Raw genomic sequence first — 7,374 nt, forward strand, 5'->3', positions numbered from 1 at the left:
GTTAATGAACTCCGAAGCACCAGGAGGCTGTTTATAACAATAACAACAGTTGATTGGCAAGTTTTCAAGCTTGTAAACTATTTAATAAATGTAACCAATGCCTTCAAAGATTGAGGAAAGGTGTATACGTTCGTAAGTACTTGGGTAACTACTTCGTGAATCTGGTCCCTGGAAGCCTGCGGCGGCGGCGCCCTGGGCACCATGGCAGTGTCCGTCGTAACCCGTTTGGCACTCAACTATCTTGCAATTGGCTCTCTAATTCCTGGTCGACCAAATGCCACGGCCGTGTGTGTGTATTGGTTTGCTGCTCGCCGAGGTGACGTTCAGAGTGATATTAGTTTTACAAGAGCGCTTCGCTGACAACTGTGGCTTTTCCATCTCTCTCACACCTTTCCCTCAACCTCACCCATGACACCTGTTCCCCACCTCACCCATGACACCTGTCCTACACCCCCCCCCCCCTCCTCCCCCGCCAACCACCGGTCATCACTGCATCATGTCCTGGCAGTAATGCACCATAATTTAGGTGCAGTGGGTGGCATTAAAAGGACAACAATATTGACGCCTTCTTGGCTAATGAGCATCAGTCTCCATCAGTTAGGTCCAGACGCTTCTGACTCGCCAACATCAGGGCCGGGTGACTGGCCAACATCAGGGCCGGATGACTGGCCAACATCAGGGCCGGATGACTGGCCAACATCAGGGCCGGATGACTGGCCAACATCAGGGCCGGATGACTGGCCAACATCAGGGCCGGATGACTGGCCAACATCAGGGCCGGATGACTGGCCAACATCAGGGCCGGATGACTGGCCAACATCAGGGCCGGATGACTGGCCAACATCAGGGCCGGATGACTGGCCAACATCAGGGCCGGATGACTGGCCAACATCAGGGCCGGATGACTGGCCAACATCAGGGCCGGATGACTGGCCAACATCAGGGCCGGATGACTGGCCAACATCAGGGCCGGATGACTGGCCAACATCAGGGCCGGATGACTGGCCAACATCAGGGCCGGATGACTGGCCAACATCAGGGCCGGATGACTCACTAACATCAGGGCCGGATGACTGGCCAACATCAGGGCCGGATGACTCACTAACATCAGGGCCGGATGACTGGCCAACATCAGGGCCGGATGACTCGCTAACATCAGGGCCGGATGACTGGCCAACATCAGGGCCGGATGACTCACTAACATCAGGGCCGGATGACTGGCCAACATCAGGGCCGGATGACTCACTAACATCAGGGCCGGATGACTGGCCAACATCAGGGCCTGATGACTCACTAACATCAGGGCCGGATGACTCGCCAAAATCAGGGCCGGATAACTGGCCAACATCAGGGCCGTCTAAATGGATTCAAAGAACAGCCACTCATATTAAAATGATGGGACTGCACGATGTATATACAGATGAAAGAGTACAGCACTTCCTTCCACCCTGGCAGATAATACCTTTTGACATCCTGACCCCTGCATACCCCACCAAGAAACTAATCACGAACAACCCTCATGCTCAGCTTGCTGCTAAATTAAGCACCATAGAACACATTCACAATATACAAGCTGAAAACAACATAGCACAGACCATATACACTGACGGATCACTCAATACAGCTACAGTGAGGGCAGGAAGTGCTGTTATTGCTCATCAGCCTGATGGCAGCACAATTCAAAGGAATATCCGAATTAGTAACTAGGCTTCCACAATGCAAGCCGAGTTGGTAGCAATACTGGTAGCACTCGAAATTATTGACAACACTGAAGTAGACAGCTTAATTATTTCCGACTCCCTTTCCTCACCTCGAGCAATAAACAGTTTGCAATCAAGTAATAATGTCTTGGAAGCTAAACGTAGATATATAAGAATACTTAGCAAGAGGGTAAATATAAAAATGTTGTAGATTCCTTCTCACATTAGCATGCAAGAATTGAACGGAATCTTGAGTTATCAAATAGGTCCCTTAAAAGTGTCATTAGACGAGAACTCCTGGATGAATTTGAAGAAAGTAGAACAGTGCAAACTGGAATTAGCAGGTCCATTGTTCATCACAATGAAATGTGTGAAGTAAAACATGTGTATGGGGCAAGTAACAAAGTCAGTAGACTAACAGATGTTGTCACAGCTCGTATAAGACTTGGCTACAAGTATCTCTGGCAGTTCGGCTTGTATAGGGATCTAGATGAAGTAAAGTGTAAAGTGTGTAGACAAAGACAGGGACACATACTCGAACACTATATCTTGGATTGTAATAAAATTGAGCTATTTAGAGATAAATCTAAGCTCACTCTGTATGATATCGCAACCTATCTTATCACCATGGATAAATTACCTGAAATCCTTGCACTGTATCCACATTTCGCTTTATTAAGATTAAGAAACAAGTAGTGTATTGTGAGGACTAATAATAAACAGAAGCTCCCCTATGACTCTGTAATATCCCCATTGGTCAAACTATTATGTATTAGCGATAAGACCTACCATTAATGTATGATGACTTAAGTAAATATATAGCTCTTGAAATAGCACTTTCTCTGTAACTAGCTGACATTGTAACTATAAGGTGTGAAGGATAGATGAAATTTTATATGTAATAATCTAAGATGAGGTCTGATAAAGACCTTTTGTGCCCTCTGTAATGCTGTTTGCGCTACCGCTCACAGGATGAGTATGGGGTGCACAATAAACTAGCCGCCTCCGGCGGCAACAATCAAATCAAATCATCAGGGCCGGATGTCTCGCCAACATCAGGGCCGGATGACTCGCCAACATCAGGGCCGGATGACTGGCCAACATCAGGGCCGGATGACTGGCCAACATCAGGGCCGGATGTCTCGCCAACATCAGGGCCGGATGACTCGCCAACATCAGGGCCGGATGAGCCTAGTAGCATCGAAAGTAACATTTGCTAGCGGCCCCGCGCTAAATACGTGCCATTATTGATAGCGTGCTCTCTGCGCTGTCAGACGCCTGAAAGCTTATCAAATAATAAATGGCGCATTTGGATTTCTCATCAGCTACAGTCGTTTACACGGGAAGAGATTGTAACGAGGGCATCAAACGTGATCAAATCATATGTGGAAGTCTTTGTTGAAAAATTGGTGCAGTTTGTTAAACTGTTGAAGACTTATCTTGCTTCTCATACAACAACCCGTCCTCTTAAAAATAACGTCGCCTTTGGCTGGTATGCGCGCTATGGTCAAATTTGGACGTAATTTAAAATGAAATCGACTCACAAAAGTGACGTACTGTCCCGTTTTCTGTTTGAGTCGTCCGGTCTACTCGGTAAGGTTAGAAGAGGACACTTTCAATTAACGTTTTTCATAACGTTTTGAAACTTTATGAGAATTTTCTGCCCACCTAACCTATCAGAGGACCCTTAACTTACTCTTGTTGAAAAAAATTCCCAAATTTATTTTCTTTTTTTTTTCATTTTCAAATTACGTCCACTTTCGGCCATACGGGCAAACGGCCAAAAGCGACGTTATTTTTAAGAGTGGCGCCAAAGAAGACCTCTTTAGAGTTACAGTTGTACCGCTGTAACAACTGACAGTTCCGTACAGTCTTGTTCTGCAAATGTAACACACATGTTGACCAAACCACAGACTAGAAAGTGAAGGGACGACGAAATTTCGGTCCGTCCGGGACCATTCTCAAGTCGATTGTTGCCTTGGGCATGTGTTTGTCACTCGGGGTTACCAACTGCAGTCGTGGACGCTTTGTTTTGTTCTTTTCAAAAGTGAAAATGATTAGAGATGACCTAAGAAGCACCACTAAGGGTCAGAACACGTCTAACACTCGCGCTGACGTGAGCTCCGGGACATGAATGTCAGCGTGAAGCGGACAATTCCAGCTTCATCAACACATGTGCTCATGCAAGGCTTGGAAATGTAACTTGTAAAATGTTGTTTTTTTGTCCCTTTTCACACCTGCAATTGTTATCTACGTGTTAGTAATACTATTAGTGAAGTGGCAGATATATTTGCCGTATTATCTGGGTGTATAGCAAATGGATTACCTTACTATATTACCTTACTATAACATACCTTACTATAACATACAAGTCCTTTATAATATATGCTACAGGCACGTGCCTGCTCAATCCCACCCTCACCAACATCACTACAAATTTGACGTTTGTCAAATAAGTATGAGAGGAGCTGTATGAGGGGTATGAGGAAGCGGGGCGTAGATATAAGGGCGTCAGTATGAGGGAACCACTGAGCCGGAGTTACTGGGAAGTTCAACAAAGTTCCACCGTAAATCCTCTATGGGGGGAGGGTGAAATTACCGGCCGAACGTCTGTCCTTTATTGAACGGAGGCGGAGAACTTGCTCCCTTGGCGTCCAGATGGCGCTGGCAGCGATGGTAATGCCACTCTCCTAACGGTGCTTGTCTAACAGTACTTGCCTAATAGTCACTAGAATTAAGTGTAACTCGCTTCTTGCCCGACGGTGACTCGCCCAACCTCTTGCGCTGGACGGTAGAGCGACGGTCTCGCTTCATGCAGGTCGGCGTTCAATCCCCGACCGTCCAAGTGGTGTAGCACCATTCCTTTCCCCCGTCCCATCCCAAATCCTTATCCTGACCCCTTCCAAGTGCTTTATGGTGATAATAGCCAAGTGGTGTCTCCTGATAGTTCTCTTCTCTACGGAGGAGTGAGCTGGGGTTCTGCCTGCTCCGTCATGATTGTGGTTGGTGGTAATGGTGGTAGTTGTGGTGGTGGTGGTTGTAGCGTTGCCATCAGCAGTTAGTCGTTAATAAACCTGGCCGTTGGCATGGCAACCGTAGGCCTATTGCTGCCAGCGACTTATGAGCGCTCTCTTTAGTTGATATCGAGATAATGTTTACTGCGTTGGAGATATTTTTTTTTGTACATCATATGCTGGAAGGTCGCTATTTGTGAGCGCTGTATATACACGCTGAACCTATTCCCCTCTCAGGTTGAGCCCATTCCCCTCTCAGGTTGAGCCCATTCCCCTCTCAGGTTGAGCCCATTCCCCTTTCAGGTTGAGCCCATTCCCCTCTCAGGTTGAGCTCATTCCCCTCTCAGGTTGAGCCCATTCCCCTCTCAGGTTGAGCCCATTCCCCCTCTCAGGTTGAGCCCATTCCCCTCTCAGGTTGAGCCCATTCCCCTCTCAGGTTGAGCCCATTCCCCCTCTCAGGTTGAGCCCATTCCCCTCTCAGGTTGAGCCCATTCCCCTCTCAGGTTGAGCCCATTCCCCTCTCAGGTTGAGCCCATTCCCCCTCTCAGGTTGAGCCCATTCCCCTCTCAGGTTGAGCCCATTCCCCTCTCAGGTTGAGCCCATTCCCCTCTCAGAATGAGCCCATTCCCCTCAGGTTGAGCCCATTCCCCTCTCAGGTTGAGCCCATTCCCCTCTCAGGTTGAGCCCATTCCCCCTCTCAGGTTGAGCCCATTCCCCTCTCAGGTTGAGCCCATTCCCCTCTCAGGTTGAGCCCATTCCCCCTCTCAGGTTGAGCCCATTCCCCCTCTCAGGTTGAGCCCATTCCCCCTCTCAGGTTGAGCCCATTCCCCCTCTCAGGTTGAGCCCTTTCCCCTTCTCACGCTGAGCCCATTCCCCTTCTCACGCTGAGCCCATTCCCCTTCTCACGCTGAGCCCATTCCCCTTCTCACGCTGAGCCCATTCCCCTTCTCACGCTGAGCCCATTCCCCTTCTCACGCTGAGCCCATTCCCCCTCTCAGGTTGAGCCCATTCCCCTCTCAGGTTGAGCCCATTCCCCCTCTCAGGTTGAGCCCATTCCCCTCTCAGGTTGAGCCCATTCCCCTCTCAGGTTGAGCCCATTCCCCTCTCAGGTTGAGCCCATTCCCCTTCTCACGCTGAGCCCCCCCCCCCTTCCTCTCGCTTGCCCCCCACGCATGCCTAAGAGTGGCTTGTTTACACTATCGACCCCCATCGTTAAAATTGCGGCGGTTTAGGGAATTTAAATCAGCGCATTATTGACGGTTCATGTGACTAACGAGTACTGGCTCCGGCGGGACAGGCTTCGTTCTCACGTTGCTCTTTCAACCTGTCGCACTTTGCCGTCACAATCCCCAACGGACAAAATATGATGCACTATCCATCATAGCGGCTCACAAGCAGTCACGTTTTATATGCGCGAGTCGCTCGGTCAGGTTAGGTTCGGGTGTTTTGCTACAGCATTTTCTGGCCGTTGTGGCAACTGGAGAGGACGGGATGTTTGGTTAGTCTAAACCGCTGCATTTTGTACTGATCGGTAATGAAGTGACCGCGGCCGTGATGGTGGTGGTGGTAGTCGTGGTCATGGTGGTGGTGGTGGTGGTGGTAGTCGTGGTCATGGTGGTGGTGGTGGTGGTGGTAGTCGTGGTCATGGTGGTGGTGGTGGTGGTGGTGGTGGTAGTCGTGGTCATGGTGGTGGTGGTGGTGGTGGTGGTGGTAGTCGTGGTCATGGTGGTGGTGGTGGTGGTGGTAGTCGTGGTCATGGTGGTGGTGGTGGTGGTGGTAGTCGTGGTCATGGTGGTGGTGGTGGTGGTGGTCCTGGTGGTGGTCATGGTGGTCGTGTCGGTGGTGGTCGTGGTGGCCTATGATACTAGTGGATGTCTGCGTCTGCTGCATGGAGAGGTCAACACTTTCTCTGGCTGAAAAGTATATATTGGTTGTTATTGTTAATAAGGGCCCAAGGCCGCGGATTATTAACACACACCTCAGTGATCCCACACCACACCTACACCACACCCAACACACCACACCCCACACACCACACCCCACACACCACACCCCACACAATACACTACACCCCACACCACACCCCACACCACACCCCACACACTACACCACACAACACACCTCACAACACCACCCCATACACTACCCCTCCCCACACACTACCCCACACACCACACACCCCACACACCACACACTACCCCACACACCACACACTACACCACACACCACAACACCACAACACCACACCCCACAACACACCACACACACCCCACAACACACCCCACCCCACACCACACGTTGACCCCCCTACAGTGTCTCACCCCACCTTCCCCACCATTTAACACTAAGGGTGAGAGTAAGTGTCACATATATCACAAGTCAAGCGCAGCGGTGCCACTGTGGTTAACACCGGGGGTGAACCACCCTCTTGGTTTAGTGTGAGCTGATTGTCGCCATGTTAACATTTTTGTTTACTGCTAAACAAGTCATATTGGCTGCAAAGTGGAGGTGGAACCCTTTATGTTGCCTGAGTGTTCATACGGTCACTTGGGGCGGGTTGTGAACTATCTTGTTTTTTTTTTTAATTTTGCCCCGAGGGGCGAGTTTATTAGGCAGCGCCACTCATCTTGTGAGTGGACACACCGCCATAGTGACAGTAT

The sequence above is a fragment of the Procambarus clarkii genome, chromosome 28 (genome assembly GCF_040958095.1).
Source record: "Procambarus clarkii isolate CNS0578487 chromosome 28, FALCON_Pclarkii_2.0, whole genome shotgun sequence".
NCBI classification, from domain to species: domain Eukaryota; kingdom Metazoa; phylum Arthropoda; class Malacostraca; order Decapoda; family Cambaridae; genus Procambarus; species Procambarus clarkii.